General features: G+C 35.7%; 1 protein-coding gene across 3 annotated transcripts in view; it reads left to right on the top strand.

The window, feature by feature from the left end:
• The first annotated feature begins 16,502 nt into the window (after positions 1–16,502).
• The window catches only part of LOC107047989 (sialin), a 78,165-nt gene continuing 70,205 nt past the window's right edge, over positions 16,503–24,462 (top strand). For 2 of the 3 annotated variants that reach the window (XM_015270931.1, XM_015270929.1), the window contains exons 1-2: positions 16,508–16,562; positions 17,064–17,714. The gene's annotated coding sequence lies outside the window, so the exon portion shown is untranslated. Of the gene's footprint in view, positions 16,563–17,063; positions 17,715–24,462 lie in introns of all 3 variants that reach the window. The other variant, XM_015270932.1, reaches the window with a different exon arrangement.

Genomic DNA, 24,462 nt, shown 5'->3' with positions numbered 1-24,462 from the left:
TATAATTATAGTAGTGTCGCCCAAGTTTTGATGAATATCGAAGAGTTGAAATATTTATCATCAAATGACAAATTATGCAAAATTCATAAAATCATGAGTATTCAAAATATTCTCAGAAAAAAACGAAATAATCAGAACAGATGATACAAAACACGTTGAATAGTCACTCCTTCCTTCGAACTATTGCACTGTTGCGTGACATTGAATAACATTTAGGGTGAAAAATTACCGTGGAGGCACCAGGACGCGAACGTGTAAGAATTTTCGAGTAATCAAATGCGTTTTTCTCGTTATTCAGATGTAGAATCGCCAAAAAAATTAATTCTTCGTGAACCTCAATATCATTCACGTAGAAAAAAAACAATTTGATATAAAATTCATGCACCTGTGAATAACAGGAAAACCAATGACCATAGGCCCTAATCCCGATCGGTGCAGTTTCTTGTGCTCGTATACCACGTTATATAATTTTTCTAACGTTTCAAATTAATTAAAGTCGTCATTCAATTAGTTATACATACAATTTTTATATTTTTCTCATAAAGGGTTGTCTTTGGTATTTGGTAAAATCTGCCCACTGCTCCTAAGCTTGGCCCAGTTTTCAGAGCTACCATTGTTTTCTCCAATTCCTCTTTTTTAATCTTTCCCTGCAATAGATCAATCATTAAACAATAAATAATAAATAATAAGGATGATACAGTGCAGGAAAATTTGTTTGACAGGTAAGGTTAAGTGGATCGCTCGAGAGTAGCGACGTTCACGTTTTCAATGCGTCAGTACTCAAACTCAAATTCTTCTATGATTTCGCGAGTTTCTTTCCCTATTTATGCATTTCAATCAGCTAATCGACTCTTGTTTTCAACGTAAATAATAATTTTATTTAATTGTTGCCTACATTTTTCGTTTGACACACGCTACACCGATCAGCGTCTCAAACCAACTCGGTTAAGAAATGGAGCCTGAAGGTGTCGTGTCAGTGCAGTCAGTTACAAAATTAAAATTATAAAAAGATTCCTATTTTAAATCTGCAAAATTGCGCTTGGGTCGAAGAGATTATAGTTTTCTGTTTTTACCATAATTTAATTGTGGGTTTAAAAAAGGAGGGGAAACGGTATAAAAACTTAGAAATAGGTCATAATTAGTAGTATGCGTTCGGGTACTCATAATCGTTCGGTTACTCCTACCTAGATGGTATACATTTAAAGACTATGTCTACCTGAGAGTTTGCACAGTTTCCATTAATTTTTTCATCAAATTGTGAACTTTCATTTGCGAATTTGCGTGAAATTTCTGTAAACTGTTACTTGAAAAGAATTTCCACGAAATACGCCAGAGTGTTGAGCCAAATATTTTTAACATTGCGAAAGGGAAATTTCACGAGTAACATCTGCATTCTTGACCGCAAACAGGCAACGTCAATGGCATGCAGAAGATACCCAGCAAGTTAGAGACTCGTGTAGGATATGGGCTAAACTGACACCGAAGAGTTAATTTGCTCTCGTTAGTGGAACTTAGTACGTCGTACTCGTAACGTGATGGTGAATGCCATGTTAATCACATTAACACGGGGTTACAAAATGGAATGGCACTAATTGCTCAATTTTTTTCTGTTGATCTACTACTTCCGCATCCGTTGCGACGGACAAAACTTCTTCAACCATTGGATTCCTCCGTTGGAGACCGATTTAGTTAGCATTTCTTAAAAGATCGAACTAGAGATGTATTTTTTCCGTAAATCTTTCTTGTTAATTCATATTGAGAATAATAGCGCATCCCCTCCTACCTCATCCAAATCCTATCCAACTAATTACCTATGACGTTACAAAGATGTGGAACGCTATATAAATTCCCTTCTTTAATGAATGGGTGATAATGAGTAACAAAATGATCGGTCAAATGACTGTCAATTACCACTATCATGTCCAGTAATTACCCCATGGGGAATCTGATCACACGGTCAGAAAAAAAAGGCAATTGGCCATAAGCATAAGATGACCATATAAATTTTGACCGTCAATTTGCATCTATATAGATGACCTTCCATTTTCGAGTACTAGTCCAACGATGTCCATATAGATGCAATTTTTTAGCTGAAATTTGCAGTACACTTTCTGGAAATTTTTATCATATTGAAGTTTCACTGAAATTTCACGGAATTACGTCATTGAAAATTCTTAATTCGGGGAAAAACCAATGAGAACTGTGAATTGTAGTTCAATTATTCCCTGAGCATTTACCCTCCTGAACTGGCATTCGGTGCCCACTCGAGTCCACTGGCTCGGTGAGCAACGCGCCGCCCGTGTTACGATTAGCGCGGTGTTGCCACATTGGAGCCCTATACGTGAATAAAAATTTACACTGCACACATTTTTCTCAAATTAAACACCATTTATGCTCTAAAAAAAAATTTGCGTTTTTTATGAGACGCCAAACACGGCACGTGATAGAGATGTTGACGTTCCTAGTATGTCTGAACCGAAACGAACAACGTGGCAACAGCGCGGCTAAAAACCGACTACACGAGTCCACTGGCTCCGGGCGGCGAGGCGCCGCGTTTCCGTACCAGTCTCACTAAATTATTATTTTTCATCTTATTCAGGGGGTTTTCAAGGGATAAGAATAAAGAATAGGCATTGTAATTTTTACAAATTTTTTCATACATAATTTTGCATGCAACAACAAAAAATCGAGAAAAGGCGGCGCTTTGCTCATTGAGCCAGTTCATGAGGGTTAATAGAAAACCGAAAAATTCCGATAAAGAAATTCTTGAATTTTTAATTATTTAAAAACTTAGGGTAACTTGGCATATAATATTGATGGTTTCATTGAAAATTCAAATAATTCAAAAAATTCTCGTCTTCATGCTTTTCAAAATTTTGTAATTTTGAGTGAAATCTGAAATTTTGTGATTTTGTCCCCCTTAAATTGCATTCAGTGGCACTCTCCTGAAAATTACTAGTGAACTGTCTCTGAAATAATTAATTCAGAGACATCGTTTCTGATCATTAATTATTATCCATTAATTAATCCATTAATTAATGATTATCTATTGATAATCATTAATTAATGGATAATAATTAATAAATAAAACAATAAATGATAATAATTAAATTCCATTGAAAAGTTTTCCGATCGAAACTTTAAAAAATGACTCAAAAAATGACCGAAATAAAAACGACAGTAAATTTGCAACTATAGATACGATTGCTGATCATTTTGGCCCGTGTCTGACTCAGCTTATCTATTATGGTCATTTTGCATACAAAATTCGGTCAGGGCCAGAAAACTGTCAGAAACCGGTCATTTACGTTTGACCTGGAAAAAGGGAAAATTACGGTCATTCCACATCTCTAAATCGAACTGAAATTAGCGTTTGAATAAAAATTTATCTAGCCAAACGTACCGAATATATTTTGTCTCAAAAATATCTACCCTGGAGGTAATTAGATAATTGAAGATTGAGATAAGTCGTCTTATGACGCCTTAGCACTTAAATCCGGAAATATTCTTTTCGCCAGATGAACACAGACATTTTCTTCCCCTTTTCACTCGAAAACTCTCAGGGTGCAGTTACCAAGTGCACGACTACAACCGAGAGATTTAGTTGTGTTCAATTCAGCCACTTTATTCCAGGGACTTGTCACAGTTTTACATTTCCATCGGTTGGCAACATCTGGCACACCGAAGCTATTTCTATATATGCAGTATTTGCGACACAGGCATTTCCACCATTTGCCTCAAAATCTATACATCTCACTCAGCTAACCCTCACCCCTCTCTTACCGCCCTTCATCCCGTCGTATCTGGCACTGCCGTTTCTGTCACCTCCTTCATGCTCCCGAGCATTCCTTTTAACCCCGCTGTCCAATGATTCCGTTTTCGTTTCAAAGTTAAACACACGAGGGTTTATAAGATTTTATTGTCCCTCTTCCCAATAAAATATATTTTAAAAAACGATGAAAAAAATGAATAAGAATAAAAAATAAGGACCAAGGGAAGTTTATTTGATTTTGATTTAACTCGATTCTACTTCGAAGAAGGTCTCGATCGTTTGGTAGAGAAAATGGATAAAGGAGTATGACTTTATTCATTCATTCATCTATATCATAACATCGTACTTTACTACCGCTCTCGCAGAATGTGTCCATTCAAGCTGGTGATACGATACCACTTTATGCTTGTAGAATACCACGGGAAGTCTTACAATGTGTTACTGAAAGTATAAAGATTTCATCAGGGACAATGTACGTTAGCTCTTGGAGGATGAACTTGGGATACATGTTGAGAAATGAAATTCAGTGTTTTAAATCTATGATCCTTCAGACCCATAACCACTGGTTCCCATCTTCTCCACCAGGTGACCTGAGTATTCTATACATGGAAAACTCCTGAGTCGCCGACTCGGATTAGATTGATCCGTCAAGTATAATAGAATTCATGGCAACTTATCTTGTCATAATGACGTATTGAATTTCCAGACCTTTGCGGATTTCTTTCAACTAGACGTAGTATGGATTGATTAATCGGGTCATAATTACGCATTGAAACTACTTAAAATGGGGTATTTCATTGATAAATTCACAGGAATTAATTAGTTGCGTATAGCAATAATTTTCTATGGGCAACATTATGCCGCGGTCGTTTCCACTAAATAAGAGCTCTTTTATACTGATTGTTTTTTGTATGGATGGTAGGAGTATTGACCCATATACGGAAAGCACAATACAATCAACATTCCATATCATAAATTAGTAATATAATATAAATTGTATGCCATGAAAGAATTCGAGCGGAGAAATTTGTGAAGAAAGAGTGTACCACGAGAAACAAAAACACAATATTGATTTTTTACGAAATCATTCTATATTAGGCGCAAAATTGAGAAGAATAATAAAAATTCCACTTGAATAGATGACATTTTGCCAGTACCAATCTAGGAAAACAACTTATTTCATCATCTTGACGAGTTTTTTTGCAAAAATTTATTTTAGTTTTTGGCGAGATTGCACACATTTTTGTAATGACATATCTTTAATCCTGCAATTCATTATATAGAGAGAACCGCTCTTACTGAGCGAGTGCTCTTTTGCGAATTATTTTTTCGTGGTGATTCACCCGTTTTTTGTCAACACATATTTTTCCTCAATAATGGGGGAACGTGAGGCAAAGTGAAACGTTTGTCATCGAGTCGAAATCTCAATATCTTTGTTTATAAACAAGAATATCAAGCAAGAAATCAACAATTAAAATTCCACTTAACTCCATTTGGATAGTATCCCGAGTGGAAATTGCTTCAGGCCCACTTGAAGCACGATCAGAACTTGATCAGGTTTTTGTAAGGTTCGACTGATCCGGTGATTCCTGATGAGAACCTGACCAAGTTCTCATCCAGCAGATCGGATCCGCAAAACTACAGGCGGGTTCAGATCAAGTTCTGATCAGGTACACATGATCAGATGATGCCTGATGAGAACCTGACTAAGTTCTGATCCAGCAGATCGGATCCGAAAAACTACAGGCGGGTTCAGATCAAGTTCTGATCAGGTAGACATGATCAGATGATGCCTAATGAGAACCTGACCAAGTTTCGATCCAGTAGATCGGATCCGAAAAACTGCAGGATGATTCAGATCAAATTCTGATCGGGTAGGCATGATCTCACCCTGAGGCCGGCTGCCTGACCCCAAATTGATCAAATTCGGATTTGATGTCCTTGATCGGCATTTGAAAGGGGACAATTGAAGAGAAAATGATCAGATTCAGATCCGCTCCACTTGACATTAATTTTAATAAGTTTTTCGGATAATTTAATTAACTATTATTATACTATTCAAATTAAATTTTATCGACCACTATCAATCATTATTTTCAATATTTAAAAAGGATCATTATACCATAATTAAAATAAATTGAATTAAATGAATTTAATTTAATGAATTTAATTTAATTAATCAATTTAATTAACAGCCAGCCCTCCTCAAATGTACGGAAGGGAGGGATGATGATGCCATAAATACGTATTAGAGGAGTATCAAACTTACACGCAAATGATCTTGACAAAAAAATCAGCAAATGTCTATTTATCTATTAGTGTTATTGTTATTATCGTTATTATTATTCATTATTATTATTCATTATTATTAATGAATAATAATAATAATAATAATAATGAATAATAATAATGATGATTTTTATTAATGAAATAAATAAAAATTTAATTGAACATATTTTATCTCTGAGAATACACACGCACATCCGCGAGATCAGGAATAATCGTAAATTCAACGAATACCCCGATACAAATCATATAGGCAATGGACAGTTTACTCAATACTAATAGCACGATAGCGTAGTGGTTAGGAACATAGGATTAGCAATCGTAGGGTCCCCGGTTCGATCCCTACCAAAAAATAATAAGCTTTTTCAGAGGTAATAACAGTAGAGATTCATTAAGAGAGGCGGCCTACGGTGAAAGAATTGAATTATCTTTTGTTTTGGATTAATTATCATTGATAATTGTTATTGATACTGACAGACAGGTCATCCGGTTTTCATACAGTTGACTTGATCAAGTTCGGATCCATTCGTCCTGATCAAATCCGGATTGGTCAGAGGCGTAACATGTCTGATCAAGACCGGATCCGTCAACTTGATCAATACCTGATCAGTGGTCAGGTCTAACCTGATCCAAACTTGATCAAGACCTGACCGGAATTTCCACTCGGGAATGTAGGCACGGTTATTCAAGCATAGGTAGACGGGGCGTTTATAATCCACCAAATACTTTTAAATATCGGCGAGACATCAGACAACACAGCCAACTCCCTATACTCATGCGAAGTCAGTAGCAGTGGTACCAACTTTCCCACTGTAATCTCCGCTTAGAAGGCTTAGAGGAATGGATCAACGGAAATCTCAACACCTGATTCATGGAAAAATTGTTTTCTCAGGCAACTACTGTTTATAAAATTTGAAAAAATTACAATAGGGACTCGAATGATAGATGAAACCATTTATGAAATCTAAAATGGAGGGGGAAGTTGACTCGTGTATAATATGGTAGTAGCGTACTCGTTCTTGGCAATGAAACGCAACTGCGTTCCTTGAGAATAGAATTAATTGACATCATATAGGTAGGTAGGATAATTAATCAGGGAATTTACACAATTATCAAAAATTGAGAGTCGAGTCAAGACATGTATTTGTTCTGCAAGTTTTTATTTATTCTACAAGTTGTTTCTCCCTCCGGGTATTAATGACGAAGGACGTGTACCACGTTCACGAAGAGGATTTCCTACGGGAAAATGGACTATCATACTCTAACCTACACCAAGGTGTGTACGGCCCCACCTCTCACTCTGAACCCTGAGACTGCGGTCGCTAAATGGATTCACCCGCATTAGCGTGTCAGTCTGAATGTGACTCAAACCTACGAGTAATTCAACCCTTTTACCTCTAGCCCCCATCGAGACCCCTTGCGTATAGACTCTTAATACAGGTATTCCATGTACAAGACTGAACCTACATCTCTTCTATCACATCTCGACACAGCATGCGAATAAATATGATATCAAATAATGAGTTATAGAATTAAAGTTTATGAGATTTCCTCATTTTCAGACTAGATAAATTAATCAATTAGCAATCCAACAGTACTTGTTTACTTAATTAATTTTTCCAAATTTTAAATTAAAAATTATAAATTGCATGCACATACAGTTGGGTGACGAATAGCCCCAGTATGTCTCTAGTGAATTAATGTCAAGGAAAACTACAAAATTTATACTTCTCAATAGTTAGGGCATTTGCGGTATTAGCATTTAGAATTTTTTTTCTCATTGTTTAAAAAAAAGAAAACAGATTTATCCAATAGCAGAGAGCCCACAGTTCACACAATGACGCTCCGGGATTGAACGTTTTCGGCTCGAAATTCTTCGTTCAAATTCAACATATTCAAAAATGTCTAAAAGATTCAAAACAATTTTTGGTCCGAAATTTTCTAAAGTTTTCGAAAAATGATTGTCATTTTTTTTTCTCTTCAACTTCTTGGTGAAAAACCAAACTTTCAACGTTGATTTCTGCCTGTTCACTTTTTCCCCTAAATCTGATAAATTTTTTGGAAAACTCAGAAATTTTCCAATCGGAATTAAATTTTAAAAATATTTGGTCATATGCTGTAGCCAAAAAGAGAATTTAGTGAAAGAGAGGGTTCTCTAATTTGTAACAATTCATGATGGGACAAAGGGGTTGCCAATTTTTTGATGAAGATGATCTGAGCAAAAAAACATGTTAATTCAAGACTCCCAAGGTTCTTATTTTGAGAACCCCTATAGATTGGACTTTAACAACTTATAATTACCCATTTACGATTTTTTTTTGGAGAAAGTCTTGAGGTCATCCATGGGTTGAATACTACTCAATATTACTCAAGACTCGGGGAGAGATTTATTATGGTGATATTTTATCGCGATTTTTAGAGTTTTTGGTGCTATTTAGTCAATGATTACTGCATTACTTGTCTCCAGTCTGTCTAAAGGGTTTTTTTTGCATAGTGGGATATATGTCAGAACGAACTTTGTGGGGTTTTCATGGTCTTTATTTACGAGTGATATTTTTATAGGTTAAACCTGACATAATGATTCCCAATATGACAGTTGCCGGTGGCTATGTGCCACAATATTTTTGACTAAATATTGTAATCTCTCTCTGCCATAAAATAGTATATTACGTGCTAAGGCGGAGAAGCGCGTATACTATTTTTTATTGCGAAAAGCCCGTGGGGGTTGGGGGTGGGGGCGTGGAGCGGGGTCCAGGGGGCGCAGCCCCCGGCGGGGGGGGTTGGGGGGGGCGGAGCCCCCCCCACTGAAGAAAAAACAAATTGCAAAAGAAAAAAAAAATCAAATGCATTTAAATTTCCCCGCCACAGCCGGGGAACAACAACTCCAAGAGAAGCCAACAAATCACCATCATCTCTCTGTAATCGTATTCCCCAACCTGTGATCAACGACATCTCACCAATTCCACTTCATGATGTCTCACCAGATCCTGCTCCAAATCTACAGTTGAATCAACTTCTACGTTCCCATCCAAATATCAATCTCAATTTTTACAATTGCTCAAATTTTAAAGTATTTGATAAAGAAAATAAGGAAAATAAGTGAATCTCGAGATCTTAGTTGAGATAGATGGGCATAACTGATTGTTTTGTTAGATTTTATTATTTAAACTATGAGTATTATTCTTGCGTTTACGTTGTAGTTTATTTCAGAGTTTCAATAAAAAATTTTCTATGAAATGATATTTCTAATATTATTATTATCAAAATTAAGATTTTTTAATAATTTATTTTTCATTTTAATTTTCAGGTGTATTTTCAAATTTAAAATTTAACAATTTTGAAGATAATGAAGGGGATTCACTGGCTGAATTTATCAGTTTTTATATGTAGTTTTATATTTTGGTACATTAACGCTGGGGTGGCGCCACACGTTTTTCAGTCCTAAGGAGTGCAATTCTCACTTTTTCACTCCTAAGTAGTGCATTTCTCACTTTTATACTGCTCAACGGTAAAAAGACCTACTTCTCATGCTTAACTACCGTCGGTAAAAGAGCCCTTTTTGGGCTTGAGCAATGAAAAAATTATTTCTGTATAATGACCTCGTTTTCTAGGGTCTAAACGTTGGGCTGAATTCAATGAATTTTGAACTGGTTTTTGCTTTTTATTGACCACCTAGAATTCGCTAAAGACCGCAGAGGCTGATTACTGCGTTCTCATCAAATAATCGGTCGAAAATGCTATCATCAAGATTATTATAAGACCGTTATCACAATTACCGAATTCTAGATAGAAAAGTGTCTTGAAAAGGGAAAAAATTTGCCTCAATTTCACTATAAGAGGTACTGGATTTCAATAAAAAATACTGAGAACAAAAACTTTTTTCTTTGATTCTCCGAGAAAATTCTATCAAAATAAGTAAAACTTTCACTGAAATCCGGGATTTTTTGTTTGCTAGATTTTTCAGTACTATGGAGTACTGAAATCCAGACATTTTTTCCTGAAAACCAGATTTTTTTTTCTCTGTGCCCACTTACCCGCATATAATTACAAATGGTAATTCTTGTCGTGAATGGGACAGAAAAATGTATACATTGTAAGAATTTAAAGTGCGATTAAATTTCGCGCTCATCAAAATAAAGGAATCTACATTCCCCTGCGAATAAATTGAGTCCAAATTTTATGATTGAGTATTCAATCACACAAATATTTTTATTTGTGACCAAGTTTCGAGGAACGACGCTGTTATAGCCTGTTCACTCTCTCGCCTCGGGACCGTCGTGCTGTATACACGTACGGGGAAATTGTCATTTATTTGCGTTTCATTGAGTACTCATATATTTTTCCGAGCCTGAGCAACTTGTTTTATTTAATTTATAAAGATACGTATATGTGCACACTTTATATATTTTTCTCGTCTCTTGCGGATCGGTCTTAGGGCATATTTTTCATATTAATATTTGGATAATATCTATAAAACTTGAACGGATTTTTTGACTGACGAAACTGCGCGGTTTATATGTGACGCACTTCTGAATATAATTTGATGTTCATAATTTTTTTTTAATATTTCATCAATTGAAATTGATTAAATTGCGTTTAGAATGAATTTTACGGTGTTGAAACATTTATTTCAAATACTCATTGTCTCACTTATATTTTATTTCGTCGTATTGATGCTGAACAAAATCGAATTTAGTTTCAATGTGATATTCAAGATCTACGTTTGAGGTAATATAATTAATTAATTAATTTACTGGTATATGAATATGTGTGAATTTATTGATTTCGTTCGAATTTTGCTGGCATTCATTGTTTGTCTGGGATTGGGCGATTTATTCTCTCAGACAACAAACATCGCCTTATCGTTGTTTCAATGTGTGCTATTGATTTTATTTGGGGTCATTTTGGCAAAATTCTTAATGATTCTACATTCGATTGTTAGTAAAAAATAATAGAGTTTGAAGAGAAAGTAGTGAGAAATCTTTGGAGAAAAATTACACTACAACATGAAGTAATGATGAAAAAGAGTTCAAATTGTTGAATCATTCCTCATTAAATAAAACCGGAAAGAAAGAGGAGACTTGCAATAAAAACAGAAGCAGGCGAGTCACATTACAATGGTCCTATGTGGCCTTTAAGAAGCCTTTGAGATCGGTCATAATTAAGAGTCTCGTTAACGCCTGTTTGTTAGTCTATATATATGCTATACATTCAAAAAAACAGTATATGAGATCCGAAAACAAGATTCCTGTACATTTTCGATTTACAAAAAAAAAAAGAGTAAAAGCGAAAAAATACAATGGCTCCATTCACTGAGCGCCAGAATTATATTTCTCTTTTTTACCTGGTTATAACGAATATTCACTAATGACATTTGGGTGAAATACTTTATGAACGTTACAATGAAATTACACAGAATTTGAATATGGTAAATTGATCTATCGATCGCTTTTGAATTGGATTTCTCCTCTAATTAAATGGAAGAGAAGAATTGCATTCAAATCGAGGTCACTGGGTCTCACTGACGGGTGATACATAATGCATCAAAAGGTACCGCTCACTAGGTGATGGGTAATACTATATCCATACATTATCCTGTTTCGACAGTCTGATAAATCAATCAATCTAGTTGTTGCGTATCAAGTACGCGAAATTAACAATCTTTCTATTTTTAAATATTTAATTCAATCCTTGAAAATTCCCCATTTTTATTTTAGTATTTTTCCCAAATAATTCTTAGAATTTTAATTATACTCAGCTTTGTCCTCTAGAAAAATTGTAAACTCATAAAATCACCCGAAAATATTTTTCAAATATCTCTTTTAGACCCTTCAGAATTATTTTATTGAAATAATCCTCATATTTCCTCAAGTTTGTAAAGGACATTTCTCAGAAATTTAATCACTGCCAAAATTTGTCCTAATCCCTTCATTCAACTAGTCCATGCGCAACACCCCCTTTCTGTATGCAATGGTATGTCGATGGACTTTTATGATGTTTTTCTATGTTTTTGGGGGTGAGGAATCCGAATCCATCGGTGTTTTTTACCTAAAGTTATGCGAACACTTTGTTATTAACAATTTTCAGTCCCATTTCGTGCAAAATCGTTTTTTTCGCGAAAACTATCATATTTACCGCGAAATAAGTCCTTACCAAATTTATTCCTTAGGTTTTAACGAACAAATTGCTTTTTTATTTGTTCAAATCGGATGATTAGTAATAGAGTTATGCACATTTGTTTATGGGAATAGCGCGCGACAACGTCGTCCACGGGTCGCGCGCGCCACTATCCACCCAGAGTATTTTTTTTCCTTACGGAGATAATGGCAATAGTCGAAAAAACGTAATGATTATTTTAATTAATTATTTTTAACCTAGACGAATGTTATTCAGTTACCTTTAAATCCCATTGTCAGTTGCGGAGATATTTTCGAAGTGTTAAAAAAAGAAGACGCGCGTTGTTTTGAGCAGCATATGTCCACTGTGCCGAATTCAAGGAATCGACACCTGCCCACGCTGTAAACAATACACCAGGATAGTTCTTAGTAAAACAAAAATAACGGTGGACAAAATAATCGTGAATAAAATAGTCAAAAGCGTTAGTACCATCGGGACTTTTGTCGAGTGCAGGTCGCCATAGAGCCCCTGGATTTTGCAGCGATATGTGAATATAATTTTCTATATGAATGCATGAAATTATATTTAATTATTTGAAGAAACTCATGTATTTTTAATGTGCAGACTCTCTCCCTACACCACTAATTTTTTTTTCCACATAATTTTATAAGGATACTGTACTCAAACAGATGAAGCTATTGATATAGGTATGAATATGAATGCAAGCACGTTCGTGGTGACATTGTCGATACTGGCGATGGAATTGAGGTAAATAAATAATGTACTTCCAGGCTAAAAACAATTAATANTACGTTTCTTCTATTATTGCCATTATCTCCGTAAGGAAAAAAAAAATACTCTGGGTGAATAGTGGCGCGCGCGACCCGTGGACGACGTTGGCATGCGCTATTCCCATAAACAAATGTGCATAACTCCATTACTAATCATCCGATTTAAACAAATAAAAAAGCAATTTGTTCGTTAAAACCTAAGGAATAAATTTGGTAAGGACTTATTTCGCGGTAAATATGATAGTTTTCGTGAAAAAAACGATTTTGCACGAGATGGGACTGAAAATGGTTAATAACAAAGTGGTCGCATAACTTTAGGTAAAAAACACCGATGGATTCGGATTCCTCACCCCCAAAAACATAGAAAACTATCATAAAAGTTCATCGACATACCATTGCATACAGAAAGGGGGTATTGCGCATGGACTAAACTCAAAAATTTATATTTCCAAATTACTTTATAGTTTCTTTCCATTTATTGCACTCGACCCTCAACGGTCCCTCAATATTTTCGCCCAGACGCCCTTTATTGGGGAATAGGCCCAAGGCGCGCCAATTTCGCCCTCTCTCCCTACTTCCTGCACTTCCGAATTTTCCATGATACCTCTCCAATCAGAATATTGTCCCTCCCATCACAGGTCATTTTGACCAATCATTTGAAAATTTAGAAAAACCATTTTCCTCCTCCACTTTTCCATCCCTTCTACTTTGAAAATCCAACTTGTCCAAAATTTAATATTTTGTAATCAGTTACGAACTTCATCCCTAGGAAGAAACACCTCATCGGAGGTACCCTCGTGCATTATACCTCTCTACCAAATATTGTTAAAAATAAATATCGACTTTGTTAAAACGTGAGTAATCATTCCAAGTCTTCAATTATCCAAGTCTCCTCACCCTTAACATTCCTCTCATCGAATTCCCCCCTTTCATTAAAAACAGCTACACAAAGATTATTTCGGCGTGTAGCAAAAATTGCAAATACTGTTCTGTGTAGGTCAGATTTCTGGAATTTACGACTCCAGAAAGTTCAAAATCGAACGCAGTATTCTCGCAATTTAATTCACTAGTCGTCAACCGAAAATAATCATCCAACATAGGGGTCTCGATTGTTGTAATTCATAAACCCTCTGACTCACAAACCATATCGGTGTGATGAAAAAACTCGAAACCATATCGGGGTGATGGCAGCCAAGACAAAATGGACCAGTGCCAGAAAATTGATAATTTTTGTTTTTGCTTCCGAATGAAAGCAAACATAAAAATTCAAAGTCATTTGTCATTTGAGGTGATTAGCAAATCTGATCAAATTGCGGTTGAACGACACTTATTGTCTATAAAACCCCTGTGATGGTTACGATCCAAGAAACTCACTTTTAATTTAATGTATTCAGTGTTCCTGATTTGAAGGAAAGAAGAATAAAACAAAAATTACCAATTTTCTGTTAGTGGTCCGTTTTGCCCTTTGGTCCGTTTTGCTGTCCCGGTCCATTTTGCCCTCCCCTCCCCTATATAATAAAAGTTTTGGTAGATAAACAATCCATAATCAGAGATAAAAAGATGAAAAATGTCAGTGATAAAGGATTCGTTAGCAAAAAAATAAAAAAAATGAAAGTTTGTTGATTAACGTATGTGGAATTCCTGGTAAATAGGTGAAATAAAAAAAGATACCGTCAGATTGTGAAATGAATTAATTTTTCAGCAAAGGAAAAGACAAAATTGATGAAAAACTAGTACAAAACTGGTTTTCAAATATTGAGAATTATCCAGTGCAACCATTTATTGAAAATTGAGGTTCTGTTTGCCATGTTTGGAATTATTGGATTTCATGGAATGAAATAGTATTCAAAAATTAATCTCTACAGAGTGTTTATGTTACGGGGCGACCGCATGGGGGCAACTATAAATTCTCAGAACAAAACATAGAACAAAGGATAAAGAGAAAATGCATTTTATGTGGCCCAATATACTGGTCCTTATTTTTCTGAAGCTAGAAAAAGTAAAGATTGAGATGTGTCCTCTACGTGCGACTGAATAAAGAATCACAGTTATATTAAATTCACCGAGTTGTTATTCCAATTCTATTTGCATGGATGATTTATTTTTAACGGAATTTGTTGCAAGTTCCTTCTAATTTGTTCCAAGGAACTTGGAACAAAATTCCTGTTCCCTAATTCCTATTTTGGCAATCGGCCGTGGGCCTTCTGCCAAAATAGGAATTATTTTCAAAATTAACTCTATTCAGATATTTATTCTTTTAATAAATTCGACTTATGCGTCATCCAACGGATGTTGAGTTGCAGCCGATGCAGCTCTAATTACGGGGCTAGCGAGCCACGCGCGGCCTTCAAAATCCCGATATTGCAAATGCAGCGCAACTGCCGATTTTTTGAAGCTCTAAATTTATTCTTTTATAAATTTCCTTTAGTCTCTTCTTAGCTGCCAAACTGGCACGTCCAAAATTTTAGGCTTCTTAAGCTCTGCTCGTGGATGTTATTCCGTAATCAGTTTATTAGTCCTGTCCGGCGTAAAATTTGCAAATACGGAATTAAATACGGAAATACAAACAAGGAATACGAAGAATATTCGCAGATCTTTGTAGCGAAGATCCCGACGCGTAACGGTCGATAGATTGCGCAATTATCTATTACGCTCACGTGTGATAAAAGTGCAATGAACACCATGTGCAATGGACACAAAATTAAATGGAATTCTCTTGAAATAAGTGTTATTGAAAAATTAAATCTAAACTGAAAACTTAAATATTCAATCGAACTATATTTATAAGTAAAAAACAACATTGTGAACAAAATATATGACTATTATTAAGCTCAAAAACTACTAATTTGGAGACGATTCCAGATTGTAGTTCGTACTGAATTATACAAACAAACATTTATTTTGTTTTTTCTATATTATTAACACAAATCCAATTTAATTGGATTCACCCTAAATTTTAATTTGAGACTTTACTCTCTCTTTCCCCATGAAGCTTTTGGGTCGAAATTGTAACAGCGCATAAAAAATTGTAAGATATCTTTTTCAAGAAATAAAATCTCAGTGAATCGATTTTATTGGATTCTATGATCTTTTCATTTTAATCAAAACCTGAAACCAACTCAAATTCCGTTCCACTAAATTCTAAAGATTTAAAGTAATAGAAACGATGAGTGCAGACGTGCCTCGCAATTCAAAGGTATAGTATCCAAGTTAAACAAAGATAATTATTGTATGGTAGAATGGAACAATTGAAAGAACAATTCAATAAATTTATAGATTGAATGGCAGTGAGATGTCTTATTTCAAATTGTTTTTTTTCGTCATTAAATTTATTTCATCCTGTCTACCGATAAATTAGTTTTAGAAAGTTTCACTTCTCTAAGATTTCAGTTGGAGAAATTGACTTCCCCACCATTAACAATCTAAGCGTGTGTAAGTAGTGTGTGAGCTCCTTTGCGCGATATAAATGCGCAATAGGACCACTATAGCAGCACGAGAGGATTGGAACAAACACATTCGTAGTGCTACGGCACTGTTCGCGCGATCGCTACTCATCCCCATCCATGTCGAACGTCTGGCAGCCGTAGGTAGTGGGGGTAAGATTGCGAGTCAGAGGGTTAAAAGAACCCATCAATCAGTACTACATTATTGAAACACCACATTTGCATAAAATATTAATTTCTTTTATAATTCAACCGTTCGTAATCACTTCATTAATTAATTCCTTACACATAATTTTTCAGTAATTTTGCTGGATTTTTTATACATCTAGAAGGAAATCTTGTCATAATATTTTCCTTATCAATATTATAATGTTTATTAGTGGATTGTTTGAATCCTATATTTTTTTCCAATTTAAATTGATCTCAGGTAATCAAAAACAAATCTTCATTTGCCATTCAAACGACAGAAAAAAACTGTTCTAATTCTGTCTGTAACAACATAATGGCGCATAAATTATCGACAAAAAATATAAAATACACTGACTTGAGTTCTTTATCATTTCGTCACCTCGGATCTCATTGAAATGCAAATGTGAACCTCAAACTCACTAGGAAAAAAGAACAAAAAAACGGTTATATGCACATTTCTTCTAGTTTTTCCCGCAAGGTTTCTCACACGAAAAAAAAACTTAATAGCTCCTCAGTATATGGATTCTGATCACATGCATATCGTTCCCGCAATTCACTTCAAGTCGGTGACACACTCTAGCAGAAGCGATGCAAATATAAACAGCCCACAGTCTATCCGCGTGTGAAAAGAATTATAAAAAACTCTTTCCATTATGTAAAACCCGGAAGAAGTGAATCAATCAGCCGATGTTGTCTGCCTATTTAATGAGTAAATTAGCCTTAAATTCAGTGAAACTAAATGCGTCATTTGCCGCTTGATCATTGCCCACCTCGTTGGCCACTGCTCCCACTGCCTCAGTAAAGTTCATCGTACCAGTGAATTGTGACAAAAAAATTTGTGTTTCTGTATTCTGTGTTGAATCAACACAAACGCCCAGTGCTTGGACAACGGACAAGGTGAATTTGGTATAAACGGGGCTATAGTGTACGGGATCATAAATGAGTTTACGTCGTGAACGCGTTATCATCCTACCAATTATAATATTTACCATTCGGTAAACTCAGTACATGCGAATACCGAAACAAAGGCATCCAAATACGAGAGAGTAAGCGGGAGCTGGAGGGGCGAGAGAGTAGGTGAATGGCAGAAAACAGGAACACGAACTGCAGAGGGAGGTGAGGGTGTTTAATATTTCAGTACGATTTCCCGAGTGTAACGATAGGAGGGGGCCGCTGGGCTGTTCTCTGTTTATTCCCATGAGTTTGTTGGTTCCAGTCAACGTACATCGGATTACGAACGGAAAAAAACCGACGAAAAAAAGAGGAAAAAGAGCAGAATTATTAACGAGTTTGATGTCGCGATTCTTTCTCATACATAATTTTATTCCTTTTCTTTATTTACCTTTAGTGGTTTATTTTTAACTTCCCGGGTAGGGAAGTTATCACCTCGAAAATCGAATATCGGGTTTTTACTACATCTTCACGTTTCAAGTTTTCCTCAATCGTTCTGTACCATTCTAGGAAAAATGTCTATGTGAATGTTTGTATATGTGTGCACACAATTTTTCGTCAACGATTTATCCCAAATGAATGGACCGATTCGATTTTTTTATGGATGCGTCATCATGTAACTTAGCCCTGATTCGATTTTGGATGGAATTGATCCAGCGGTTTAATATTTCTTTTTTTTTAGAAAAATATGAAGAACAAAAATCGCAATAACGCAACAAGTTAGGGGAGGGTCAGGAAAAATGGGATTTATTGAGATCTTTTCCAATTGTCAATATCTTCATTTATAAGTCAAAATATTGACAATTAGAAAAGATCACGAAACGTCCCATTTTGCCCGACTTTCCCCTATAAATAAGTGATGAAACAATGCTATCGTGTTTGTTGAGCCGATTTTTAGAGAATGAGAAATTCAAATCGCTGTATATACTGTCAGCAAACGACTTGTAAAATTTCAAGGAAAGACTCTAGAAATTTACAACGACTAATTTTTTTCATGACATTTTCCTACATATTGTTCACTGTTAGAAATTTTTTGAAATTTCATGGAAGATATGACAGTAATTCTCATGAGAGTAACAGTGAATTGGATTAAGGGGAAAAATGGTTATGAAATTTCACAACTTGATGGAATTTTCAATAGAATATGAACTTTCAACACCAAAATGACATAAATATTCCATTTTCCCTGAATTTGCTTGATTTTTAGGAATTTTCACAAAGTAATTGACCAACAAATCAAGAATTCAAGGGAATTCGTGAGTCTTCACTGGGAGTGAGATGGAAATTTGATTGAATTTTCGGTTATAATACCCCGAGACCTTCAAAATTATCGGAATATTTCTCGATAGCTTCGTTGCAAACAAACGAAAGTGTCAAGTTTTGCAGGCTAAAAATTGAAAGCTTCAGGGAAATATTGCGATTAATTTTGAAGGTCGAAGGGTATTCGACGGAGAATTTTTCGGGACTGGATTTTGGCCAAGTGGAGAGCAGTATTCGAGGGCTTCTTCCAGCAAAACATCCAATTGGTTAGAAATAAATGAATAGCTACTATGCAATTATCAGATGCAATTTCCAGAAGCTAGTGTGCAATTCCGAAAAAATTTGATAACAAAAGAGTATCATGACCTCCAATACTGCGCTGTGATTGGCTACAATCCAGTCCCGGAAAATTCTCAATGGAATATGAATATTCAGAAACAAAATAACATAAATTTTGAATTTTTCCTTGAATTTTCCTGGTTTTTCTCAATTTTCACGGAGTGATTGACTGAAAAATCAAGTATTTTATCGATTTTCAGATCATTCGAACAGAAAATCAATGAAATATTTGATTTTTCAACGACAAGATTTCCTGAAATTTAAGTGGATATTGAATCCGATAAAAATTTCCGGGATTTGGCACGGAAAATTCAGGCGAAAATTTGTAACAGTATTCTGGACGAATGAGTTAAACAATTAATTTGAAAATCAAATTCTTCTTTGCCCTAGTATACGATTTCCTTGGGGATGATGTATCAGTTTCAATTTGTCTGTTTGTACTACATTTATCGATAATTCAGATTCGTACCTTTTTTAATTGATTTTTTTAAATTTGTACAGAAAACGGATTGCGATATCATTCAAGGCTGAATGAATTCCAATGAAAATCGTCTCAACTATTGTGTTCATTTATCCGGATAAAACTATCAGATTTTGCGTTTTTTGCGTAATGAATGAAGGAAACCCGAGTGGAAAATCCGGTCAGGTCTTGATGAAGTTTGGATCAGGTTAGACCTGACCACTGATCAGATATTGAGCAAATTGACGGATCCGGTCTTGATCAGACATGTTACGCCTCTGACCAATCCGGATTTGATCAGGACGAATGGATCCGAAATTGAACAAGTCAACTGTATGAAAACCGGATAACCTGTCTGTCAGTATCAATTATAATTATCAATGATAATCCAAAACAAAAGATAATTCAATTCTTTCACCGTAGGCCGCCTTTCTCTTAATGAATCTCTACTGTTATTATCTCTGAAAAAGCTTATCATTTTTTTACCGATGCTGGGGATCGAACCGGGGACCCTATGATTACTAATCCTATGCCCTAATCACTACGCTATCACACTATTACTATTGAGTAAACTGTACATTGCCTATATGATTTGTATCGGAGTATTCGTTGAATTTACGATTATTCCTGATCTCGCGGATGTGCGTGTGTATTCTCAGAGATAAAATGTGTTCAATTAAATTTTTATTTATTTCATTAATGAATAATAATAATGATAATAATAATAACACTAATAAATAAGTAGACATTTGGTGATTTTTTCTCTCAAGATCGTTTACGTGTAAGTTTGATACTCCTCTAATACCTATTTACGGCATCATCATCCCTCCCTTCTGTACGTTTGAGAAGGGCTGGCTGTTAATTAAATTGATTAATTAAATGAAATTCATTGAATTAAATCAATTAAATTAAATTGATTTAATTCAATGAATTTAATTTAATTTGATTTATTTATAGTATTATGATCCTTTTCAAAGATTGAAAATAATTATTGATAATGGTTGATAAAACTTAATTTGAATAGTATAATAATAGTTAATTTAATTATCCGATAAACTTATTAAAATTAATGTCAGGTGGACCGGATCAGAATCTGATCATTTTCTCTTCAATTAACCCCGTTCAAATGCCGATCAAAGACATCAAATCTGAATTTGCTTACGTTGGGATCAGGCAGCCGACCTCAGGGTGAGATCGTGCCTACCTGATCAGAACTTAATCTGAATTATCCTGCAGTTTTTCGGATCCGATCTACTGGATTAAAACTTGGTCAGGTTCTCATCAGGCATCATCTGATCATGTCTACCTGATCAGAACCTGATCTGAATCCGCCTGTAGTTTTTCGGATCCGATCTGCTGGATCAGAACTTGGTCAGGTTTTCATCAGGCATCATCTGATTATGTCTACCTGATCACAACTTGATCTGAACCCGCTTGTAGTTTTTCGGATCCGATCTGCTGGATCAGAACTTGGTCAGGTTTTCATCAGGCATCATCTGATTATGTCTACCTGATCACAACTTGATCTGAACCCGCTTGTAGTTTTTCGGATCCGATCTGCTGGATCAGAACTTGGTCAGGTTTTCATCAGGCATCATCTGATTATGTCTACCTGATCACAACTTGATCTGAACCCGCTTGTAGTTTTTCGGATCCGATCTGCTGGATCAGAACTTGGTCAGGTTTTCATCAGGCATCATCTGATTATGTCTACCTGATCACAACTTGATCTGAACCCGCTTGTAGTTTTTCGGATCCGATCTGCTGGATCAGAACTTGCTCAGGTTCTCATCAGGCATCATCTGATCAGTCGAACCTTACAAAAACCTAATCAAGTTCTGATCGTGCTTCAGGTGGGCCTGAAGCAATTTCCACTCGGGAAGGCAGTTGGTCAGGAAGTTATTGGTTCGACCTGTAATCGGTCTCACCCACTCCATCCCACCCGCAATGGGAGTGAGCGAAGTGGGCGACCAACAACCGAGTTAAACTTTTTTTTTTTTTTTCAAAGAAAGGTGAGGTATTCTGGGAGATGAAAGTGCAGAGCTTAGTATCATGAGCTGGTTTTATTTCGGTGATTCTGCAGCGAGTTTTTGCCCTCCAATGGCGATGAGATCTTTATCGAATACGCGATAGCGTTTCAACACTCGGTGAATGAATGTCAGGAGAAAGAAAGCGAAGGGCCAGGGAGGAGAATGGTTAATCGAGCGTCACTGCGTGCTTGCCGTCGCCACGGAACACCCAGGCACACTCGCGAATGAGGGAATCTTCTTCTTCGTGGTGGAATATAAGAACGAACGAATGGAGAACACGTGTCTCCGGAGTCACGGGTGGCAGTGTCCTGTCTCAGGGAGATAAATTTCAAAGGGCATTTTTTCGGAGAAATAAGGTGGGAGATATGTGATAATAGAGGCGTTGAATTTGTTCGTAAATTGGTGAGGAAGATTGAGAATGATATTGGGGGAATCTGGTTTTCTTGTACACTGTTGAAAATTTTGTCTGAATTTTCCATGTGAAATCCCGGAAATTTTTATCATGTTCAATTTCCACTGAAATTTTAGGGAATCCTGTCATTGTAAAAATCAAATATTCCATTGATTTTCTCTTCGCATTATCAGAAAATCCATGAAAATTCTCGATTTTTCAGTTCAATTATTCCATGAGAATTCGGAAAAATCCGGAAAATTCAGTGAAAAATTGAAAATTCATCTAATTTTGTTTCTGGATTTATCATGTTCCATGGAAAATTCAACCAATTTGTGAAATTTCCATCTCACTTTTACTGAAAAGTCATAAATTTCTTTGAATTTCATCTAAAACTTGAAATTTCTTAACTATTATTCCCCTGAATCGAATTCAATGTCACTCTCATGTGAGTTATTACCATATTTTCCATTCACTTTCGAAAAATTTGTAACAGTGTATGCTGCAAAATTCAAGTCAACTATGGAACAATATTCGAATTCATTGATACAATTTTAATCAATTCATCGAACATTCTGATCAATTTACATAAATATCTGGGTGAACTCTGTGTCCTAAAAGTAGAAATTTTAATTCAATATTGCACTGCTTCTGTATGTTCTCATCAATTTTCAAACTTTTCCACTGAAATAGAATAAGAAATCTCAGCATTCTCGAGGAGAGAACACCTAGCAAAATCTTTTCTTTTTTAATCAAATAGAAATCGGTGCCTAAAAATCGTTATTTGAAATTTTTTCTTTATTTCAAGAATATTTTTATTACAAATGAAGAAACTTGTTTACTTGTTTCAAGAAAAAGAATTCACTTATGGGACATTCCATGTCAACTCAGCCACCCCGGATTTTTGTTTGTCGAGAAAAAATGATTTGATTGCCGCATTTCGAACTACTATATATAGACAGTATTTCTGCCAAATTTCATTGCCTCATGATGTTTTGTTTCTGAGATAATGACTACCAAAGTTTAAATTTTCAAAAATTCATAACTTTTGAATGGCGCATCCGATTCGAACAAATAAAAAAAAATTTTTTGTTTTCGTTCATATTTTCAGGAAAAAAATATTCCATAGGCGTGAAGAAGCTTCTATACCTAAATTTCGATGAATTTTTACGTTTTTATTTTTTTTTGGCTCTAGGGCCGTCCGGTATATATGATGTAAAAAAATACGCCATCGTGGGAGAGAACCAGTGTACCGAAGAAAATTTTTGTTTCCTAAATTTTCGTGTTTTTACGCCTTCTAGGAGAGTTGCCTTGTTTTTATTGAGAAATTGATATTTCAATTCATACCTTTGATGAATATGAGTTAGAAAAGAGATGCGTCACGATGGAAAAGAGAAGCAATGCGTCGGGAAAAAAATTTTCTTCAAAATTTTTGCGTCTTTTCGCTTTCCATGAGAGCTATACTGTGTCATCATCATCGGAAGTTCGCCTAATCATTACCAAACAAATGAGTAAAGAAAACAAAAAGAATCAATTCATTGATTTAATATCATGATTTTTTCCTGAGGCTCTAATTTTAGTGAAAACTTCAACTTCCTCATTGCGTTTTCATCGTTGTACAATTGCTTGCGAATCGATTCGCATTTTCCTGTCTGTTGTATGGAGGTAAGCAGTTTTCATGTTACTTATTGGAATAATCTTCATTTTCCGGATAATTTTGGATTGGATTTGACAATTTTGCATTTCACAGAATGCCGCGAAGTGATAGGTGTGCGAATCCGATGCGGATTCCTGGTCAGAAGGGACACAATGGTTTGGATTTACGGCCCATTTCCTCGGCAATACACAAGAAGTTTCCCTTTCTACCAAAGTCTACGAAAATCTGTGGCCAGTGCCGGAAGATGGCCCCGAATTATGTGATTCCACCCGTCTCAATGATGAATTTTCATGATATACATCTTCGATGTTCGAACACCCCACCGGAGATATCAAAGCCCCAAGCCGAAACACCCGAACCAAGCCCAGATGTGATGAACAGTTCTCTGAGATCAGGTCGGTCTTTCCATCTCAACGATGCCGGCATTTCAATCGATGAAGAAGCGGACAATGTATCTGAATTCTCCAGTTCCCCCATGCATTCTGATGCGGAAGATGACCAAAGTGACGCTGATCCTTCTTTATCAAAGCGCTATCGATCTTCGAGAGGAATAGAATTAGAAGAAATGCTGGATGGTTTGAAGAAAAAATTCAATGATCTGGAAAAGTACGGTGAGCGCTTGCAAATCTTGACGGTTCTTCTACAGTCGTGGAGCGAGCGGAAAATCGCTTCTGAATTTGGCATTACGAGATACATGGCGTCAAGACCGAAAAAATTGAGAGAAATCAAAGGAGTATTTGCCTCACCAATTGCGAAAGCAGGTCATTCACTTCTAA

The sequence above is a fragment of the Diachasma alloeum genome, unplaced genomic scaffold (genome assembly GCF_001412515.2).
Source record: "Diachasma alloeum isolate Michigan unplaced genomic scaffold, Dall2.0 Dall_scaffold_00184, whole genome shotgun sequence".
Classification (NCBI taxonomy): Eukaryota; Metazoa; Arthropoda; class Insecta; order Hymenoptera; family Braconidae; genus Diachasma; species Diachasma alloeum.
The sequence above is the reverse complement of the archived record's forward strand: the minus strand, read 5'-3'. Positions and strand labels throughout refer to the sequence as shown.